Source organism: Lucilia cuprina, chromosome 3 (assembly GCF_022045245.1).
Source record: "Lucilia cuprina isolate Lc7/37 chromosome 3, ASM2204524v1, whole genome shotgun sequence".
NCBI classification, from domain to species: domain Eukaryota; kingdom Metazoa; phylum Arthropoda; class Insecta; order Diptera; family Calliphoridae; genus Lucilia; species Lucilia cuprina.
In genome coordinates this window covers 28,649,027-28,673,716 of record NC_060951.1, presented here as the reverse complement: position 1 = coordinate 28,673,716, position 24,690 = coordinate 28,649,027, and the positions used below count along the sequence as shown (strand labels likewise).

General features: G+C 28.2%; 1 protein-coding gene across 1 annotated transcript in view; it reads left to right on the top strand.

The window, feature by feature from the left end:
* Positions 1-24,690, top strand: part of LOC111680398 — a gene marked incomplete at its 3' end in the record, with an annotated part of 97,335 nt that overhangs the window by 5,754 nt on the left and 66,891 nt on the right. The window contains exon 2 of the mRNA XM_046947024.1: positions 1,770-2,746. The remainder of the gene's footprint in view (positions 1-1,769; positions 2,747-24,690) is intronic.

Below are 24,690 nucleotides of genomic sequence, written 5' to 3'. Positions count from 1 at the left end.
GAGTTCTCCCAAAAATATTAAAAATTTGTTTCACAGAATATCAAAAAAACTAAAATTTGAATTTTGAAACGATCGTTAAAAATATCAAAATTTTTTGACCATAACTGAGAACAGGTTTACGTTATTATATAAGGACAAAAACTCATATTCAAGTAACTACAGATGTATTTTAATTAACACAATTGTTTAATTAGAATATTTTCAAAAAATATGTTTATATTTTTATCACATTTCGAATTCAAGTGCTCTGAGACACGATAATGGCCTGGGGAATTTTTAATAATATTTAATAGTTTTTGTTGTGAAAACCAACACATTCATAGAAGGAAAAAGAAAAAAAAAACAATTAATATAAGTACGTACTTTAAAAAAATATGATTTGCATTTTTTGTTAAAATAAATAATAATAAATAATTTTCTCATTTGTTTTGCAAATCTATTTTTTAAAGAATAGAAAAAAGTAACTGAAACGGTATATGAGAGTAGATTGTAAGTGAACGTACAATGATTTATATGCGATTGATGAAAGTTTGAAATTTAAAATTAACACCAATATTTTCCAAGTGCTTTTCAAAACAAAGTTTTTTCACGATAAACGAAATCTACGTCTCGTCAATATTTACCACCAAAGTAGACGAAAGTGTTATTGCTTTGCGTTTGCTTGAATACAGAAAAGAACAACAACAAAGTATTGCTAAGCGCACTATGTATAGAAACCACACTGGCTATAGCTTAGCGCATTTACAAAAACAAAAGAGTACGAAGCGTATAAGGTTTGGGGATCCTTGATGTAGATAGATTAAGCAATAAATAACAATTGTTCATTAAAACAGATATTTTAACGTACTACACATTGGTGTAGGTTACCATATGGTCGGTCATGCCCGTCTATACATTCTTACTTGTTTATTTGTTAACTTTCTCAAACTTCTTTTCATATATACATAATTGCGTATACTTATTACAATAAGTTTGATATCACTTATACGACACCATGACCAATGTAAAAACTATTATGATTAATTTTAGCGACAATTATTTTGAAAACAAAATTATTAGATTTCTATAACTATCAAATTTTGTAATATGATTCCAAAGTCATTACCAAGAAGTCCTTTTCACTTCTTTCACTTCTTTTATATATAAATTAATAAAGCAATAATAAAAATCACAATTTAGTTTTGCTGTCGAATAAAATATATATAATTTGTTCTACTGTCTGTCTGTATGTCTATCTGATAGTTAGTTTCTCTATCTGTCAGTCTCTCTCTGTGTTTTCGTTATATTATTCTACATAAAATTATTTTATTAAGATTTTTCTTTAAATAAAAAATAAATTAATTAATAAAATTAAAATGTTACCATGACATTTTATTGAAATATTATGTAATATATAATTGTGTAATTAAAACCATATTTGTAATATAAACTCATTAAAAATCTTAATAAAAATATAATTAAATTTATGACTTCAAAACAAATATAATTATTATTATAAATAAGACAATAGCAATAAATATTTTAATAATAGTTAGAAAAAAAATCCTCGTGATAGTGCATTTTAATTATTAATAATATTTAAAGAGCTTAATAAAGCTGTCATAAAAATAGACAAACAAAAGTTTAAATTACAATAAAAATAAATTATTTTATTTTTTTATTTTTAAACTAAATTGCAAATTAAACTTAAAGCAATTTAAAATTTAATGCTAACGATAAGTGTGTTTTGGAAGTATAAATTTTTTCTTTTAATTTTTTTTTTAATCTAGAGCAAAAGTCTAAGGATACAAAACTAAAAAGTGAAAAAACACATAAAAATATAATATATTTCAATTTCTTTTTGCTAAATTAACACAATTTGTTTCTGTTCAAAAAAAGAAAAAAAAAAAATAAAATAAAATAAAATAAAAGTGAAAATTTTAAAGAAACTAAAAAAAGAAAGAAAAAAAAACTAAATAAACAGCAAGAAAACATTCACTAACGGTTTAAATCTTTGACATTAAGCTGCATATAAAACAAACTAAAAAAAGAGAATGTCATAATAAAACCAACAGCAACAAAAATAACTAAAAAAATACTCTAAATGCATTTCAAAGCCACAGACATGCACAACAAACAAATGTTTAGAAAGAACAACATTGAGTATTGGTGTATGTGTAGGGCAAAAAGTGTTTCAGTCTAAAAGAGAGAGCTAGTGGCAGAAAGAGTCAAAATGTGTATGTATATATGTATGTGTATTTGAGCAGATTAAATACATAAGCTACATTAAATTTCTAAAGTGCAAATCAAACCAACAGAAAAACACAATATTTTTATCATCATCATCAGCAGCAGTAAGTAACAACTATAAAAACATTCAGCAACAGAGGATCAAAATTGCCATAACAATTTTAAAGTGCATTAAACAAAAACAACAACTTAACTAAGTACAAACATGAAAAAAATAACAAATGTTTAAAATCATCTATGAAAGTATGGTTGTGTTTGCCAATAAAAAATGGAACACCAGCCAACAACTACGACGACTATATAAATAAATAAAATAAAAAACAAATACAACAATATTATAAAAACAACAAAGCAAAATAAAGAAAAACAAGTATTCTGTTACAATTTTTGTTTAAATTTGTATAAAAAGTGTGAGTATCTGTGTATATGCAGCAAAAAACAACTACAACAATACAACTGGAACTACTATAACTAGTTAAAAATAATAACAAACAGATTAACAACAACTATAAAAAAGGTTAGTGTTTTTATTAATATTTATGTAGTTTTGTTCTTTATATTTACCCACCTATGTATGTGTCTGTATAATAAGTACTCATGTACTGACTTTTTTAAATGAGAACAATTGTTTGTCATTGTTGTTATTTTTTAGTTTTTGTTTTTTTTTAACAATAAAAACAGAAACTGTTTTAAGGACACTTTAAAATGCAAAAAGAAAACAATGACGACTATATATGTATATGATTTATTTTAAAACGTTTGTTATTTTAATACTGGCATTTGCACACAGAAAATTGCTGTTGTTTTTCAGCTTAAGATTTTATGTGAGTTTAGATAGTTAGATATGATGGTTTATAAAAAACTCTCCAAAAAATTATTAAAAAATATGTTTTTAATGCAAAAACAACAATTTCATCTTACATACTTATGTCTTTATATTGGCTTCGTTTCGAATCTTGGATGGACGGTCTATTTTTAATATGAACATTTCAGGGGTAGACAAATGGATAGATATATGAAGAATACACTGAAAATATCGAACATATATAAAATTGGGAAATGGAAGTAATAATTTGTGTCATTTAATATTTGAAATACTAAGCTTGAGCAGAGGCAAGCATTATTTGAAATTATGTTCTTAAAATGGACGTCACAAATGATCAAGGGAGGGCGCTATAGACTTTAAAAGTAATGTGCCTTTAATAATAAACACGTTTCCCTCTTTTGTTTCGCATTCGATCGTGATTATAGATTCTCTATAATATCTGATGATGATCAACAAAGTTTATATATATATATATATATATATATTATATATATATAATATATATATATATATATATATATATTATATAATATATATATATATATATTATATATTATATATATATATATATATATATATATATATATATATATATATATATATATATATATATATATATATTATATATATATATATATATTTTTTTAGATGCTTATAAAATTTTGAGTAAATTTAGCTATGCCCGTCTCCATGTCTGCGTAAAACACTCTTACGTTAAACTAAGCCAAAGAAATCAGTCAACTTTATCGAAAATATTCATTATTATTGTTAGACAGTTTGGTGTTGGAAATCAGAAAAATAGGATTACAAAGTAAAAATATTGAGTAAAAAATTATCAGTTTATTTACAAATTCTATAAAAGTGTTTTTAGAAATTAAAGAAAATTCATATTCAAAATCATAAAAATCAACCCAAAATACCCTACAGATCCCACACAAAGGGAGCTACATTTTAGAAAATGATTTTATTGTTTATAGACCCTGCCCCAAAAATAATGGTACCAAAACAATATTATACAGTTGTAAATATAATACCAATATAAATAATATTACTAACCTAGATATGCATCGGTTCATAATTGGCCATAGGCCCATTTCCGAGAATTAACAGATATATTTTATTGACATTAGTATTTATTATGTACCTAGAAACAAATCTTCCACATCAGTCCACACAAGTAAAAATTTTAACTTTGCTAAAAGTTTAATACGTGTTAAATCCTAATCTGACTTTAAATCTGATCACATCTGAAAAATTTGATAAACGTTATTTTTATACATTTTTTCAGTTTATTATAACAACGCTAACTAAACTTTTTCATAAAATTATATACGTCATGTGAAACATTTTTCTTTCAAAATCGTCTTCTTCACCTAAAGCCTGGAAACTTATGGTTTGTGGTATATTCATGGTATTTGTAGTCAACACTACAAAAATGTTTATAATGAACAAAAATATCTATTCGAAACCTATCTGATGATGATGATTTAACGATGACTTTACGTAAACATCAAAATTTAAATTTTTGTTAATTTATTGTTGTAAATATATATTTAAGTAAAAATATCAGGTGCTATACAACATTTTATAAATAAATAATAACGCGTCAAAAATTGCCAAACATCGCATATTTTAAAACATTAAAACACGATGTCTCGAAACGCAGATGAAGAAATTCTAATGCCAGATTCGTTTTAAGAGCACAGAAAAAGTATTCCGAGTTTTTTTTATAATTTGTCGTCTTGTGTAATTAATCATAGGTTTCATATAAAATATGTAAGAAATTTTGGATAAAATTCAACATGACTATGTTTTGTGTAGCGATAAATCATTCTTCGAAACTTTGTTCAGATTGGTTTACCGTTGGTCATAGCTTACACATAAAGTCACGTTTTAGAAATCACTTAAATTAATACAATTAATAGGCAATAAGAGATATCGGTATAAGATTCGAGTATATATTTTAGATTGCATTTTTCAAAAATTATCGGATCAGTCCCATAAAAGGTCCATATATTAGTTCCATACATCACGGAATTAATATTTAAATTTCCACAATTAACTAAATATCTTAAAACATTTAGATGGTTTTTAAAGCTTCGGCATTCTCAAATGTATATTTCCACAATCATTTAACCAGATTTTCATAATTTAACTAATTATAAAATAAACTTTTATAGCGGAGAAAGTATTGTGCATTTGCTCAGATATTTATAACATCAAAAAATATTGATCCTCACTCAATTATATTAATCGGCTCAGAATTACTTTCTGCTATGCCCGTCTGTGTGTCCATATTGATCTTGTGCACATGCTACAAGTAACAATTAGCAAGATAATTTGGCACATACACTCCTTTTGGCCTAAGGACATAGCCTATTGAAAGTGGTTAAAATCGGTCTATTATTTAGCTTAGCCCCATATAACCATACTGCCGAATAGTACTTTTTAGGCTCATAATTATGCATGTTGAATATTAAAGTAATTCTATTCAAATCGCCAAAACTTACTTTAGTCCTCATATAAAGTCCCTTTCTGAAATGACTTGAAGGCTAAAATTCAATTCTAAACACAAATTTCCCGATTAAATTCTGCTTTCATAACTTTAACTCCCTCTACCAACTTTCAATCCCTCTACCAAAATTGATAAGGAGAGACCTATATATACCCTTTCTTCACATAACACATTTTTTTTTGAAATTCTATTTTTTTTGTCAACATATTTGGTAAACATATTTTTTCACAAAGTGAAAACCAACTTATATGATTTATTATTGAAAAGTAATCCACATTTGATGTAGGATTACATATGACCGTCCTTACATTTTCACTTGTTTTAATATGTATTAGTCCTTAAAATTTTTCTTAGAAAATAGTTATTACTTTGTTTATAATTAAAATAACGCCTTGTTTTTATCATTAATTTCAAGAACTCTGTTCGTTATACAAAAAAAAACTCAGTAAATAAACACCACAACTTTTAGTTGAATAATAATTATTGTTTATTTACCAAGGTCAGTGGAAAATTCCTTTTCTTAAACACCATACAATTTACTTAGCTATACAACAATTTAACCAACGTGGTGTATGATTGTTATTTTAATAATCATACGTACAGATGTTCTCTTATGCAATCAATTAAGTAGAAACATTCTCTTATAATTAGGCCAATTAAATTAAACTTAGCACATGTTAGTAGAAATGATTTAGTCTTCATATATAAGGATTTTACTAAACATTTAACTAAATATTTTTAAAGTTTTTTTGTTTAAAATAGTTTTGTTCAATATTTTATGTTTTCCTTGGCAGTTTTCATAAACTCAAAACATGTTTTGACATGTTTATTTAATGCGGAAACAACACTTTAATTCTACTAAAAAGACAATTGGTTTTAATTTCAAATAGTTTGGACAAAATTTTACAGAATATTTGGTTTTTGTTGAAGAATTTATTTGTTATTCTAGTTTTTAGTTAGTGGGAATTACCATTTGCTAAGTAAAAAAAAAAAGAAATTGTAAAAAAAGTTGTAAAAAAGTTTTTTTTTTGTTGAAAGTTACGTGCACGAGTGGAAAAACTGAGCGTCAACATGGTACACTAAAAGGTGGTAATAAAGTTGATAACAACAAGCTGGGAGTGTCATTGGTTGACAGAAGTTATTTTAAGTAAATATGAGTAAATAAGTTTTGTAAGTTAGCAACAATAATTTTACTGCATAAAGTTTTCAAGAATTGAGTTTAGTGAGGTATTAAGTGTATTTTATTAATAAGTTCAAATGGTTAAAAAGTAAAATAAAATTAAAAATGCAAATTACAGTTTGATTACATGAGTGTTGAAGAAAATATTTTAAAGTTTAAAAATATTTTGAAAGAAAAAAATATTTAAAAAAAACTTCTAATAAATAAATTATTTTTAACTGTTTTCTCTATTTTAAAAACAATAGACTCGTTTACTATTTTCCAAACTAAAAGTGAATACACATACTGCGTTCTGTTAAATGTGTTCAACTATACATGTGTGTATTCTGTACATCTTCTCACATTCATTTAAGTACGTGTCTTCTACATGGACGTGTGCACTCTATTAGAGCAATTTTGTTTTTTTGTCTTTCGGTGAATTTTTTCAAATATACACAACAGCAGCTGAGGCTATGTTCTAAATTTCAGTTTCCTTAAAAATAAATGTCTAATTTTTAAAAATGCTTTACTCAAAAAAAAAAAAAAACTGAAACAATTTTCTATTTTAAAACAGGATATATGTATGCACAAGTACCTATATTTCAATTGTTGTTGTCGTGTTGTGTTGTTAGACATGGTCTAAGGTTTTTCTATTTCTATTCCAAAGTGTGTGTATGTTTTTCTATTCTCATATTTTTTGTTTGTTAGAAAAAAAGAAAAAATAAAAAGCACACACAAACACATACGAAACAAAACACTTCCGTCTTCGTCTACACAGTTTATTTTCATGCACATTTGAACAAGCAAGTTGGCAAAAAAATGTATTTGTTTATTTGCTTAGCTACTACAATGGGAGATGTTATTGTTGTTGTTTCAGTTAGTTTTTATATGTTTAGATATAGAGGATATATAGAAAACATATGTTTTTATAGACATACTAAGTAAAAGAATGATTACAAAGAAGCCTTATACAGCCTGTCATAGAAGAGTGTTGACAAAACAAGATTTACATTGACAGACAGATGAACGAATGGACTGAAGGACTTGGCTTAATTGAAACCCAGTATACCTTCCCCACTTAAGTGATTACATTGACTACAAAAATTTTTTTTAACAATTTAATTTCAATAGTTATATGACTATTTTGAACACATCGTAATCTGCTGTGTACATTTAAGTGATTTGCGGAAATAGACAATACATGGTACATAAGAATTGGATCAATACAGATCTTGGTTAGTGGGGAGGGTATTATACGTTTGTGCTGATGTTTGTAACAGTCAAAAGTATTAGTTCTACACCCACCTTAATGTATACCAATCGGCTCAGAGTCTATTTAGCTATGTCCGTCTGTCCGTCCGTCTGTCTGTGTGTCCATGTAAACCTTGTGCGCACGCTACAGTAATTTTTAAGATAATTTGATAAAATTTGGCACATATTCATCTCTTGGTTCAAGGATGAATGCTATTGAAAATGGTTGAAATCGGTCCATTATTTTGCTTAGCCCCATACAACCGTACCCCCCGAATCGGGCCTTTAGGCTAATAATTACGTTAAATGTTCTATTATGTCAACAAAAATCTGCAAAAGTTAGTTTTATAAAACGATAAATGACACTCTACTAATTTTTATAGTGATCTGGCCTCATTTGAACCTAGCCCCCATACAAACTCCCCTTCAGAAAATGTCTTGAAGGTCAAAATTCACTTATAATTTCTAAAAAAAACGATTAAAATCTACATAAAAAACTTTAAGGTGTACGTGAATTCCTCTACCAAAATTTATAAGGATAGGCCCATATTTACCCTTACTCCCTTATAAGCCCTCTTGTAGTTAATCTCTTTTCTCTGTCAATGCTTTTTTTTTAATAATGCTTTATTTTTTAAAATTATCTTTTTTTTAACATACTGTCTGGTGTAGGGTATCATGTAGTCGGCAATGTCCGACTATACATTCATACTTGTTTTTTATTAGAAATGAAAAATTAGTATTCTAGGATCAGCGGATATATTACATATTAATAAAATACTAAAATTGGTTTATTTGGGAAACTATATTAGCTATAGTCCTCAAACTATGCATGATCAACTTTTACACCAATATGAACAGTTATTGGAAAAATAAGCGAATTTTCGGTAGTGGGTGTGGCTTCTCTCATAAAAATTAAATACCAAACTTCATACATCTGGTATACTAAAATAGCTGGCATTATCATTGTTTGTATTATTACACCGTTCAACAGTTATTTTCGCACGTGAACAAATCGATGTGGACCATTAGTATTAACTCTGTGTTCTCAGTTTTTCATAATCAGCTCTTAAGCTTCTGTAAAAGGCATTTAAACTCTAAAGGACAAGCAATTTCAAAAGATAGAATTCCAAATTTAGAACCTATGCTTCAATGGAAATCTTTAAGAATATTTATCGCAAAAAGTAGTTTAAAGTTTTTGTTTCGAAAATGACACCTTTTAAAATTTAATTCATTTTTAATTTTTTTCTCTAAGTGAGTCAACTAGATATAATACACAATTTCGCAGCTCCCATTTGATACCAATATTAGCGTAATACAATACATATAAATATTTTAAATATTCGTTTGAAATTTTAAGTCCTTTCAACTTTGAAGTCCTTTTATAAGGACATAAGAGCTAATATAAAATTCGGAGTACGCAAAATTGCTATAATATATTTTCACATACATATCAACTTTTCCAAGCTTTATTTTAAAATTGTTATAGGATGTTATATTTGTATACCTTTCTGGGGTTTAGTTTCAATTTTTTTCGGGCTTCAAATTATATTTGAAAATAGCATTAAGGAGTGAGATCGAAAAATTCTTAACACACGTTTTTCATTACATTTTTCAACCAAAGTATTATTTGATTTTTTTTTTTGATCAAGTTACCTTTGAAAAACATGTCAGTTATTATGTGTAATGTTAATTATATTAATTTTTTTGTTAATCTGATTAAAATGAGTGACCAAAAAAAAGTGCGTACTGAAATTATTAAATATTTTCAACTAAACCCAACTTGGTTTTACAAAAAGTTGGCCAAGCATACAAAGGTCTGCCGTCAAACTGTTTCCAATGTTATTAAACAGTACCGGGAGAACTTGTCAGTTGATAGAAAACCTGGTTCAGGTAGAAGGAATGGTCCACATGATGTTTCTAAAGCCAAAAAATAGAACGCATTTTCAAAAGAGCTCCCAAAAGTTCCTGACAGGAACGCTGCTAAAAATTTAGAGGCTAAAAACAGAGCAAGGAAATTGAAGTCAAGTTTTATAAAAAAATATTCTTGCTGCATAATGGATGACGAAACGTATGTTCTGGCAGATTTTTCGCAACTTCCAGGTCAAAAGTTTTATGTTGCTGATGCTCGAGGGAATGTTGAAGAAAAGTTTAGGACCCAAAAGCAGACAAAATTTCCCAGAAAGTTCTTGGTATGGTAAGCAATATGCAGTTGCAGCAAAAGAAGCCAATCATTTGTTACAACGGGCTCTATAAATACCGAAATTAACATCAAGGAATCTTTACAAAAAAGGCTGCTTCCATTCATAAGACTTCATAATGTGTCCACTTATTTTTAGCCTGACTTGGCATCCTGTCACTATGGTAAACAAGCCCTTGAGTGGTACAAGAACAATAATGTGGTATTTGTACCAAGAGAGGCAAATCCTCCAAACTGCCCGGAGCTAAGGCCAGTGGAGAGATATTGGGCTCTTGTTAAAAGAGAATTGAAGAGTACAAAAAAGGTGTCCAAAAGTGTGGTAGATTTTAAACGGAGATGGACTACATGTTCGAGCAAAGTGACAGAAAGCACTATAAAAACGTTAATGGAAGGGTTTCCGAAAAGGGTTCAAAATTTCATCACTAGTGATTAAAACTATAAAAATATTTTTTTTTTTGTAAATTGTAATAATAATTTGAATCAAATAAAAAAAATAAAGCTGTAAGTTTAGTGGTTTCTTTTTTATAAACATATATGTATGTTAAGAATTTTTCGATCTCACTCCTTATTATACAGAAATATGACTTCTCAAATCAAAAAACTTATCTAATTAATTGTAGCTATGACAAGTCGGTATCATGCGGATTTGTATTTAACTATTAGTAATAAGATGTTTTGTAAAATAAAAATCTAAAAATATATTCAGTCTGAGGTAATTAAAGTTATTACCTCATATAAACAACTTATAAAGATTAAGAGTTCAGTTCACATAAAGTTGGGTTTCTCATAAGCACTTCTTTATTTAAACATTTAAAAAGGAAAGGCGACATTGTTTTACCTGAGTAATTAATATTTTATCTCCTAAATTCGAGATCATGTCTAGGCGTTGAGAGACCTCTTACCTTTTACTTAAGATAAATGTCTTATTTCGATGTCAATTTAAACATTTGATACGACCAGTTTATATTCTCGTCAACCTGGAGGTGTAGTAAATACATCTTTTACCTCAGAATTACAATTACAACAAGATAGAGAAAGTTTATCATGGTAAAATGACCCCGGTGAAACCCAATCTCTAATAGTGAAGGACTATAAAATAATTCTAAAAATGTTCTTAGATAGCGATCGCTGTTGTGTGATCTTAAATTGTTAAATGCAGCTGTTTCTGATATTTTGAAACTTAGTTTCCTGATCGTATTTTCCTATATATTAGAACTTAACATCGATCTCTAGATATTTCAGTGTAGTTTCGAAGAAGAAGCTGTCTCTCTGCATGTTTTGACAATCATTTAAATCCGATTGTTCACTTTTGTTTAGTAGACACCGTTAAACTGTGTGTCCACTCAGAATTCGAATATATTTTCCTGAGCCATTTATATCTTAATTAACATCGATCTATAGATATTTCAGTGTAATTTCGAAGAAGAAGCTGTCTCTTCGCATGTTTTGACATTCGTCTAAATCCGATAGTTCAATTTTGTTTAGTAGACACCGTTAAACTGTGTGTCCACTTAGAATTCGAATATAAATCTCGAACTTGCTCATTCTCATCTCACACTCCACCTCATAGAATCTTTGGGGTTCTATCCACAGTTTCATTATTTCAAATGGCCGTATGGGTACCTTCCCTTTATAGAAAGTACATTCGCTCTTTCGTCACCTTATATCTGGAAGAGTATTTGCTTAAGATTCTCTTGCAATCTATTACGATCTTAGATTTAACATTACCATCTGATATTGATATATACCACAATATAAAATGTAAAGTTTTCAAGATTTCTGCATCGACTCTTTTTGATCATTTATTTGATATAAAAAAATACTTCCCTTTGAGTGAAAATATAATTATCTTAGTAAGTGTTACTATATTAATATTTAAAATTACATATTTAAATAAAAATTTTACTACATTTTTATAATTTATAAACTTTATGTATAAATAATTTATAAAAATTATTAAATATTTTATAAATAAAATGAATAATTGTATTTTGCGTATTTTTATTTTTGTGTGTATGTATAGTTTCCTAAATGTTTGTTATTTTTTACATGTATCATTTAGTGCTGAAAAAGATCATTACTTTCGATATTAAATATTCGCTAAAACCATTACGTTATTCATAAGAATTAAACATACTACATGAAGAATTGAACATAATAAGACGGATTCTTTCAATAAATTTATTATTATTTTTTTTTCAAGATCATTGTACTCATTTATAACGATCATTTATTTGGGTTAACATATTGTTCAGTTAATAAAAGTTCAAAATGCTTGTCTAAACTAAAATTGTATGATTTCGTGAAATATTTTGTTGTTCCTCTTTCCACATTTCCAATTTTTCATTTAACGTGTAATTCTCACCTGTCATTAAGATCTTCAATTCGTATTCGTTCACGAATTTATGTTTGTTTTTGTTTTTCTATTTGTTTTCATAATCTTTTGGTTTAAATTTTTCTTATAATTTTTCTTTTTTAATTAAATTTTCTTCTTTTGATTTTGTAACGAATTTAATTTGAAAATACTCGTACGATTTTTAGTTTACAAGATCAATCGGATTCACGTTCCCTATCCGATTCCTTGGATAATATACCTTCAAATGTATTTGGACCCGAAGGGATTGTGACACGTTTTACTCTGCCGTTATCGTATGGTCGCAAAGAGGCGCGCCAAAAACGTTTGGGGTAAAAACACATAATATATTCAATTATTTTTAACAAAAAAAAAAAAAAAAAAAAAAATCAAATTTCCATTTTGTTCATTTATTTAAGTTTTAAAATTAAATTAGATTTAAAAAAAGAGACATTCCTGACGTCACCAAAACATATTTGTGAATGAACAAATTTGACTATAGTAGAGCAAAATAGTATTATTTTAGTTATAAAAATAAATAGAATGCATTAAGCATGATATGTACAGTGGATACAAAACATGTTGGACTTAATTCAAAATTCATATTATATTCTCTTTAACCAAATTTTCTATATCTTAAAATGTTTTTATATAAAACTTTATTATTGATTTTGCAAATTAAAAAAATAACTTTTTCGGGATCGGTTCGATTGATTATTTTGTGACTGGTCACAGAACTAGTCTAAAGATAAACTATTTAAAATTAATTTATTTTATTTATTAGCAATGGGTTCAGAATTTATCAAGATAGATCAATCTTTGTTCAAAGATTGATAATTATTCTATGACAGTCCTCAGAATCAATCTGAAAGAACTATTTGCAAAATAAATTTTGTTAATTATTAACAGTTGTTATGTCTGCTCTTAACAAGTCTAGGAACTAATATAGTTCGTTTAAATTAATTGGCTTATATTCCCCTTAGGCATAAATGCAATTTTATGCCATTAGTCTACATTGTTTTGTTGCAGCCTGTACAAGAGTTTAAGTTATTTATACGCTTAATATATATGTATTATATGTATGTCTATCTATATGTATACTTTGCTATTTATAATTATGATTTTAATTATTAATTATCGTTACGTTTAAATGTTTGCTAATTAAAAGTAGCTTAGGCAATTTGTTTTTTAATTTTATTTCAAAAATATTTTATCGGGATATTCTTAACCTTTACGCGGTTTATTTAAGAATTTTACTCTTCAGTGAATTAAATATTTAAGTACTTAACTAGATGTCAGTAAAACTTATTTCTGTACATTTTGATAAAAAAGTAGAAAAAAAGAAAATTTGAAATGTTCGCTGGGAAAAATCTTATATAATAATTTATGAAGGTGTTATTTTACGGTATTTAGTTTCCTGGACGTAGTTGTTAATCAATGTTAGTGAGTTGTTACAGTACAGTATCTGGATCTTACTTCGAAGAATGCCTGGCAAAGACAACGGATGTGTTCAAGAGTTACACTGTTTTTTCCGCATTACGTCTGTATCCACACGTTTATTTTGTGTTATTATACCCGTAATCAAGCCCCCGAGCATTTTGTCCATCTTAGTGTATTGCAATCCCGAAGGATAGAGGTGCCTCCAGTACCTCTAGTCAGCTGAGACTATAAACTTGTGATGATCAAATGTAACCTGGATTCCTGTATCCGATTGATATTTCTTACCGATCGTGGGAAGCCGCTATTTGCTGGTAAATTGTCAAGTCTACGTTTAATGATTATCCGTTAAAAAAATCTTTAAGATCATAGGAATGGAACTGATAAGATAATTGGTAAAAGATTGGGAAATTCTCCATATATTGGAGAATTTTAGAGCCTTTACGCTTCGGGACACACTGATTCATGCTACGCGACTGATTATTAGGGTTCAGTTGATTTCAGAAGTTCCTACATCTTTTGTCAGATAGATCAGTTGAAATAGAGGGATCCTGAACCATTTTGTTGGGTATTTCGGACTACCAAATACGTTTCTAGGTGCTGTTGCCGAAACAAGTAGTAATAGTTGTGCGAGTTTTATGATGTTAAGGAATGCATTGGAATTAGATGATTGAGACGGATTGCATTTTAAATAATGCAATCTTTCATGACATCATGGATGGTCACCTTCCGATATATTAGAAAGATTGTTTCACCTGATATTGGGGTTCTCCTCTTCTATTCACTGGTCACTGCTCCAGCTTGCTTTTTACTAGTGGGGGTGTGCATAGGGTTTGAGTCCATTCTGCCTGTTATTCCGCATCGGGGCTACTATGAGAAGAGGTTGGATAGCTCGAGTACTTCAGCAAAGTGCTTGTAGATTGACCGGCACAAAAATTACCAATTGAGTTCTAGAAGGATATATAATAAGACGATCAATGCAGGTGACACGTAAAACACTCGACATTGGTTTACTCTAAAACATGCTCATTAAGTCTGGTCATTATGATATTGATATTTGTTTCGAACTACCAATTACAGAGCCATGTCAGTAGTGTGACTTAATAGGTCAGGGAATGCATACATGTATGAGTCCTTAGATGATGACAGCAACTCGCAGTTTGCAGAGGCCTTTAAGGCCTTCGTAAAGCACTTCGACTTTTTGTACCCATAATCTCGTACTATCATACTTTCTCCATTTTCCTATTGGATACTGCACTCGTTGTACCAAACGGCTTTACATTCATAAACTTTAGTTCTTCCAATTCCCTTTCGTTTATAGCAAGTATATTCGCTCTTTTGTTACTTATTTTCTCTAGTGGCCTGTTAACCAGTTATGGCCCTCTCACTGCGCAATATGGTCTTACATCATAATTTCTCTAAATTTGTTCAAGATGTACCACTGGGTAAGCTGACTAGACAACTCACCACCGTCCCTTTATGTATGTGTTTGGATTTAAACCTAGCACCGGTTCAAGACAAAGTCCGAAACTCTGACCTGCGGGCTACTGGTTTCCGTGATGCGAGATTATGTGATTCTCTGGTTTGACCGTATGTCAAATCATTCCCTGAAAATGCCGAGTATACATTTAATCATTAGTAGTTTATAGTTCGGTCACACTAAAGGTATTGGTAACACATCTTTTCATCGAGATTGCAATAACACCAAGATGGTGTCTTTTATCGAAGTTAGGTTAAGAGTTTATAAAATATTGAATATCTCTTTAAATTTCCGACAAACAAACTTTTGCTAGAAACAGTCATCGCTAAGTTGACATTAAGTACGTTCCAGAGGAAAGGAATTAAGTCTTATAATAATAGCTTTGTTTATTTCTGGCTAAAACATTTGAGCTATTACTCTAGTAGAACTATATTTTTCATAAAAAATATTTAATTTCTCTTATTTTCATAGACATTTTGAGCACTTAACTTTAATTTATTAAAGTGCCATTTATTAGCATTAATATTACATTCCTTTCCCATTAAAATATTTTTTAATGAAGTAAAAATAAACAACCATAACTCTACTTTATATATTCATACCACTGCTATTTTAATTGTTTAATCACAGACTCAATTCCAGGAATCATTAAAAAATTTTTATATTTTTTTTTAATGTATCCAACTCAAAATAGTGGCAGACATAATGCTACTAATCTACATTATCCTAGGGGGAATTTATAACTTAACTCATTTAATGGTCAACAAGTTTTTTCTTTTTTTTGGAGGGGAAATCGTAAAGGGAATTTTCGATTGACATGATAATAATGTTAAACATAATAAATGGAATTTTAAGTTATAAAATAGATTTAATGTCTTACATACATAACAATTTGGGATAATTTGTTAGTGAAATGTCTTAATTTCACTTTAAAAGACAAAATATTGAGGTTTTAAAGAATTTTTATTTTAAAATATAAATTTTTAATAATTTTATTATATAAGAAGATATATATTACCTACATTTGTAAAATTAAACAAGTAAGAAATTATAGTCGGGCGAATCCGATCATATAATACCCTGTTCCTGTTACAAAAAGTAAAATGTGATTAGGTTTTTATAATAAAACATTTAAGTTAAATTGTACCTTGCCTGTTGAATAAAATTGTGGACATTTAAGTCAAATTTTGAAGGGGCTTTTCATGTACCAAATTTCATTGCATTTTCTCTAAAATTGAGACCTGTAGTTTGATTACAAGGTTTACAAGCCCTATTCGGGGGTTCAGTTGTATGGGGGCTAGGTGAACTAATGGACCGATCTTTACCATTTTCAACAGTCCCTGGTACAATATAAGATCATGTACCAAATTTCATTGAATTATCTTCAAAATTGTAGTAGACAGTAGGACATAGCATAGGTATACTTTAAGGAGGAAATAGGACCAATTTTATTGTGCGTTACAAACGCGTCAGCACAAACCCTAAAGTGGTGTAGGGTATAAAAAGCTTTTGATTAAATAGGGTAGAAGGGGGACCATATGCCACTTTTTTTGAGGCGGCCTCAAATTAAAACCACAATACATATTCTTAATTTTTTTCTTGGTTCGGATACTTAGATATGTTGGCTTTAGTTTTGTTCCTTTCAATCTTTCCTAAGTCATCCTCATGTACATATTTTTTTAAGTTTTCCACACTGACCAAAAACAGTATATACTGTTTATTTCACAAAACTTAACAAAAAAAAATAAAACAAATTATTACTGATTTTTTCTATATTTTAACCAAATTTTGTTCTATAAATTGTAATAATAATTTGAATCAAATAAAAAAAAAAATAAAGCTGTAAGTTTAGTGGTTTCTTTTTTATAAACATATATGTATGTTAAGAATTTTTCGATCTCACTCCTTATGTCATATTGTTCACTAATATTGAGGTTCTAATACTGATCAATATATTTTTTCTATCACAAAAACTAAAAAAGTTAGCACAAAAAGTTCACACAGTGAAATATTTTCACAGCCCTTTGAAAAAACAATTAATCATGCCTCCCATCATATGTAAAGTTAATATTTCAAATTTTCAGAGATGATAGATAATCGATAAACGGAAGCAATATTTAATAATGCGATAAAATCGATTAATCAGTTTTCAAGTTATTCGCTATTGGCAGATGTGCCCCTATGGCGTATGATCCCCTTTCTACCGTATATAAAACTTAGTTCTGCTCTTTTCAGGTATTTCTGTTGTGTGGGGGCTAGGTGATATAATGGATCAATTTTAACGATTTCCAATAGGCTTCGTCCTATGTGGCAAGATGCATTCCATTAGCTAGAAAATTGCGACATGTACCTTAAGCACAAGCTCTACATGTACAGAAAGCCAGTCAGACGGATGGACGGACATAATTTTATCGATTCCAGAAATGATATAAAGCTAATTGCTATTCTTTAAGATGGGTATAGATCGAATATTTGTGTACGTTACAAACATTAACATAAACCTAAAATACTCTCCCTACTAAAGTGGTGTAGAGTATAATGAGAATAACTGCAGTAGATTAGTGTTTAGTATTCTAGTCTGTCAATCCGGAGAAAGAGGTTTCAATTCCCAACAGAACTAATGGTAAAGGAACGAACAATATTCTGAATACTGTTTTGACATACTGTATGGTCTTTTTATATGTTTGTATGCAAACGAAAGATACTTAAGCACTTGGATGGATCTATGTTTGTTAAATAACAGGAAATCGTTTTGCCACGGTTGTGTAATCTTATTATTACCTTCTGCTTTATAACCATTATTATTAGGGTGGTTAATTTTCTTTATTTATTGGACAAAATATTATTTTTTGTTTAAATGTTATATCAATAAAAATAGTTAAAAAAATAAAATTTATAAAAAATTAAAAATAATTCATTTTATATGGATAAAAGCAGTAAATGATAAAATTTCAAGTTAAAAAAATATATAAAAAAATTCTCACAACTCAGCCGTTGAGTTCTTAAACACCCTAATAAATAAATTAAACAATAACAAAAACAATAAAACACGAATAGAAAACACAACTAACACAATTGTTATTTCTTCAACATAAACAAGTATTTTTTTCTATATAAAAATGTGTATGTAAAATGGTTCATATGTAAAAAAAAAACAATAAAACCTAAACGTTTATACAATATTTATGTTGCATACTTTCCAGCTGCTGATAATGATGTTTAGGACAATGAAAACAACATCGACAGCACATAAACAAAGACTGACTACTGACTACCAAATGTGTTGGTGGTGTTGATGTATTATTAATTTCTTACAATACATTTGTCTCCAATTGTGTGTAGAGATGTGTAGATAAATACAAACATTTTTATGTTTATTACAACAGTATGTATTTAATTTTTTTATTATTTCCCGGAAGTCTCTGCAAATAATACCACTTTGCTAATAAAAAAAGGCAACAAAAGAAAAGAAAACTTGATAAATGTTAACGGTTTTTCTTATTAGTTGAAATGGCCTTAAAGAATAAAAAACAGTTTTTTTTATTGTCTGCATATTTAAATAATTCTATAAAATTTAAGTCTTTAAGCGTCTAGAGTATGTTTAAAGAGGGGACAGTATTAGCTATGGTTATGGCTGTGAATATTTGTATATTTAATGTTACAAAGTTTTTGCAGACTTTTAAGAGAAATAAGATATAATAATGTTTTTGTAAATATTCGCACAATACCACTGGGGAAAATGATAACGATATTTTTTTTTAAAAGGCAATGAACGTAGTAGGTTTTATGATACTATCAATGTTGGTTGGTAAAGTTTTGTAAAATACACTATTTCAAAAATACTGTTTTAGATATACGATATTGAATTTAAAAATTGATGTTTAAATATTAATTTTAAATACATTTTTTATATATTTTTAGTTGATACTTGCAATCTCATAATTTATTTTAAGTGTTTAACAAATTTTGGTCAACTTTATAAACTTAATAATATTGAGTGTGTAAAAATTAAGTGTAAGTAAGCATTTCATTCTATTTATCTTTTCCCTTATAATTTATAAAATTAATTAAGTAATTATTTCTTTATTTTATCTCACCTAATACACATATCACACCTTAATGATTAGTATACAAAAAACTGCTAATCTCTGTTATAATTCTCATTATTTTTTTAAGGTAAAGTGATTTAGGAAATTGTACTTGTTAAAATAAGAACCTTCAAAAAAATTCTCTTCCTTAACATACTTACTCTTACTCAATGTAGGGTAATGAAAACTAAAGACCGTATAAAGGCAAAGAAGAGAAGAAAACAAAAATAAAACTTTTTAAGCAAAAAGAAAAAAAGAAACATTTAATAAGTATGAAAAATGCGATGTTCATTAGTGTAATGGAGCCTTCTTTTTCAGATATCACAAAAATAAAAATGGGAGACAAAAAAAAAAAAAAAAAAAACAATATGTTTATATTGTTACTTTTACCTTATTGAGGTAGTTTTTGCAAAGACGGACATGTATGGAAATGTACAGCAAAAGTTTAGTTGGGTCTATTTAAAGTACATTTGTAGTACACACATATATGCATGTGGAGAAAACGTTTTTTAATAGGAGATGTTAATTGAGAAGGAATAAATCAAAGTGAGGAAAAAAACCCAAAATTGTTAACATATTAATCAGTTTTAAATATTAATCTACCTTAAGAAAACATATGGACCTTAATACCTCATATGTATTTAGATCAAATCTTGCTCAGTTCTAATTTAATTTTAGTTCTAATTCAGTTCTAGTTCAGTTCTAGTTCAGTTCTAGTTCTAGGTCTAGTTCAGTTCTAGTTCATTTCTAGTTCAGTTCTAATTCAGTTCTAGTTCAGTTCTAGTTCAGTTCTAGTTCAGTTCTAGTTCAGTTCTAGTTCAGTTCTAGTTCAGTTCTAGTTCAGTTCTAGTTCAGTTCTAGTTCAGTTCTTGTTCAGTTCTAGTTCAGTTCTAGTTCAGTTCTAGTTCAGTTCTAGTTCAGTTCTAGTTTATTAAGATATCCATATAAAGTTTGGCACAAGTGTTGCTCATACAGAGAAATAACATTGTGAGATATTTTTCTGATCGGTCCATAATTTATCATAGCTCCCATACAAGGTCCCTTTTAGAAAAAAACACATACAAGGTTCCATTCCGAAGATAAGAAAAAAGCACATAACTCATAAACAAATATTGATATCCATACATATGGAAAAAATTGCTTTTATATATATAAATTCACTATAAAATTGTTTTGCGATCGGTCCATATTTGGTCTTAGCTCTCATACTAGGTCCATAAAATCACTTGTACTTACATAATTTTTTACCAAGTAATGATATACATTAATTGTTACTAAATTGCGATATAAGTACATAATTTGACTGAAATATAGCTTTTATATAAAGAAATTTAGCTTAAAGAAATTTTTACAATCCGTCTATAATTGGCCATATCTCTCATACTAGGTCAAGCCCCTAAAAACGATTTAACCGTGAGAAAACTCATTTCTATACATATTTGATCAATTAGAAAGGTATTAATATAAACTCAGCCGAATATAGCACTCTAACTGGTTTTTGGTAGAAATTGATCTATTTTGTAACCGTAAATTAGAATATCACCTTGACGTTCAAATGTTTGCATTAATAAAACAGCTCATTTGTAAACACTATTTCTTTGACTTAGTCGTATACGGGCTAGGCTAACGTAAAACAAATATGTAATGTGGCATGATATAATGTGTAGAAAATTTTTAGGCGCAAATAAACGAAAACATTAACCATGGAAACCACCTTGGTGTATTTATTTACATACAAGCAAATCCCCTTCCTTCCCCACACACACACACACACTTCCACTTTCAGTTGAACATTATGATTAAGTATGTGTTAATAAGTTTTAACAAAGATTTTCATTTCCGTTTTCACATCCAAATGTCCTTGTGCAAATAAATTTCACACACATTTATTAAGCAGTGTGTTTATGAGTCTGTGGGCTTTAGTTTGTACTTTCATTTTGTTTGATATACTTCATACATAGATATATTTTTTTTATATGTTTTACATTTCATTTCGCTTTGCCTTTTGTTGCTTTATTTCTGTTTGATATCAAAGATTTTAACTGATGCCAAAGAGATTTGTAATAAAAACCAAAATAAATAAGCTGCAAAATAAATAAAATGTTAATCAAATAATAAACGGTTCATAAAAACCCCAACACACAAGAAAACTTTTCAATTTCAATTAAAGTCAAAGCCTCACCAGCATCATGGAAATTAAGTTAAATTTTGTGTTCTTCGTTTAAGTGTTATTTAAATTCTTTTGGAAATTTCAGTAATTTGTTAAACATTTTCCCATATTTCCGGTTCTCTTTATTATATAAATAAAATTATTTCAAATGAATTATTTTAAAGCCCTTCCACAGTTTTTAACAACATTTGTGTACGCTTCACATAATTAATGTTGCCATATTAAATCTTCTATTAAATTATTTTGTTCATTTAAATTGTTGATTTTTGTTTTTGTTTAATATTCGAGTAAATACGAAAAGTTTTGCAACATTATCTGGCTTTTTAATATTACATGTTTGTTTTGGTTGAGTTAAAAAAAAATCTCCTGTTCTTTTTGTGTTAAAGTGAATTGTTTGCCTAAGTTAACAAGTAAAAGTTGCAAATAAGTTCTTTTTCTCTTTCTCCCAGATTTGTTGTTTACTCTTTTACTTTGTTACAAACATTTATATGTATGTAGTATGTAAATGTACTTACATGTTGAGATAATGTATTAAAAAGTAGTTTAATGAATTTTTCCTAAAATTTTACTTAAGGCGATTTATTTAGTTTAATAATATAAAATAAAATAAATAATTAGAAAAATTCTTTATTAATAAACCAAAGATAAAGTATTTCTAAAAATACTTTTAGTTAAGTAAAGTAATGAATTCTAGCTATTAGGGCAACGTTTTTTTGTTGTTGTTTGAAATAAGTTTAAATGTAACAAAATAATAAACTATGCTTGTTATCCTCAAGTTACTTTATTTAAATTACTAGTCTAATAACAAAAGGCAAATATTTGTATACAATTTTGCACTACTTAAAAGTTATATGGGTATGTTATTTTCTCGTTATGTATGTAACACTAAGACATTAACATCTTCTTGGTAAGCTTGAAGGAAATATGTACTGGGACATGTTTTGACAATAGTTATGATAATTGTTTTAATGTTGATTCAAAAATAATTTTATTGATTAGAACTAGATATTTAAGCTTATAAAAGTATACATTGCGTATGATTAATAGATTTACTATCATACGTATAGATGAACAAGAAACGAAGTAAATTTTTAGAATAAAATAAAATCCGATTTCCGTACATACAGCGTGTTCTCGATTTTATTAAAGGTTTACTTCCTTACACTTGTTACAAAAAATGTAATACAAAAAGTGAAATGTACAAATAAGTACATAGTGACAAAATTGGACACTAAAAAGTTTTGTTAAAACAAGGAGCAGGTCACAATTGATCCAACCTTTTAAAAAAGACCACTTTCAGAAAATTACTCCTCATAACTGGCTTTAATATAGTAGTATGGCAAAGAAATTCGCCATACACTGCTTCATTAGGAACAAAAATTTATATTCCAAATTTAGTAAGGATCGGTTCGTAATTAACTCCTCCCCAAATTTGATTATGGTTATTTTTTAATGTTTCTACATCATTTAGAGGTCCCTTCGAAAGGTATAATGACAAAGTCACACTACAAGTATTGTAAGTAAGTATGTACTTATAGTAGCCGGACATGGCTGACCATACGGTACCTTACACCAGTGAATGGTAGGTATGTGGTTTTATGAATTATTTTTGTTTTAAGTTGTTTTTGCCTTAATTCCGAAAAATTTTACCAATTATTGATAAAAGCATTACTTTCTGAAGAGGTTTTTGTATAGGGGCTAGGGCCAAATGAAGCCCTATCATTACGAAAATCAACAGTAACATTCAGACTTTTATTACTAATGTTTAAAATAATAAATAGATCAAAAATTTCAATGCGTTACATACATCAGCACAAACCCAATACATCTTCCACACTGTAGGGTAAAAAATTATATAAGGATCGGTTCATAGTCATAGTTCATATTAGTGAAATTCCTACTAAAAGAACAAACATATCATAACCAAGTTTTGGTCTAAGAAAATATCATATCTCCCCACAGGCTAAAACTGTAAGTATACCCAGTAAAATATTTTCTGATTTTGGTAATGAGTATTGTAGGATATGTAGTTATTTCATACATTACTTGGTAATGAGTTCTCGTTATCAATAAAATAAATTAATTTTTTGAATGGAATTTGTAGTCAATTGTCTATAACATAGGAATTAGTTAGTGTTTCTAATTGTTGTCGATTTTCGAAGTTTTTTCAAGAAATTTTGATGTTTATATTTGTGTGAGAACCATTCCAGATAGAATGATAAAACTATTTTTAAATGGGACAATGAGTAAGATAATAGAATAACAAACACGAAAATTAACTGTAAACCCAGTTTTAAAATCGGAAAAGTCGGGTAAGCAGATTTGTAACTAGTTATTTTTTGGTCATCGTCGAACAAAAATAAGTAGTTATTCACTCAAAAAGTAACTACTTATACTTTTTTCCAATATTACTTGCCTACTTACCGGGTATGTAAAGATTTTGCTGGATAGTGACTAAATTATTATTTATAAGAACAAGGAGTTTCCTTCACTTTAAACAAAGTAGTTGATAATAAGATTGAAAGTATAATGTATATACAGACTACTAGACTAGACCACGAACCATCAACCCAAGCGAAGGCACAGATATGTATTTAATTTGCTTACCTCTGAAAAGGGATTTTCTCTTACAGTCCAATATGGTCTTAATAGTACATTATCAGTGTATATATATATATACCATTATTGTAATATCCAAAGTTGCTGATTCTGTTTGCACCCGATCTATTACTGGTTAATTTAGAACAAATTCCTAATGATTTTAAAAATTCCAATGGAAAAACTTTCTAAAGTAAATGTTGGGTGCGTATGATTAATATTTCAATAGTCAAAAGATTTTAAAATCAAATATGAATATGGGCATGACCAACCAACCATATGGGAGTATGTTAAAAAGTGAATAGTTATTTTTTAATAATCAAGCACTTAATATGTCTTTGACTCCGGCAGTTTAGTGGTTATTGTTCTAGTATGGTAGACCGTTGG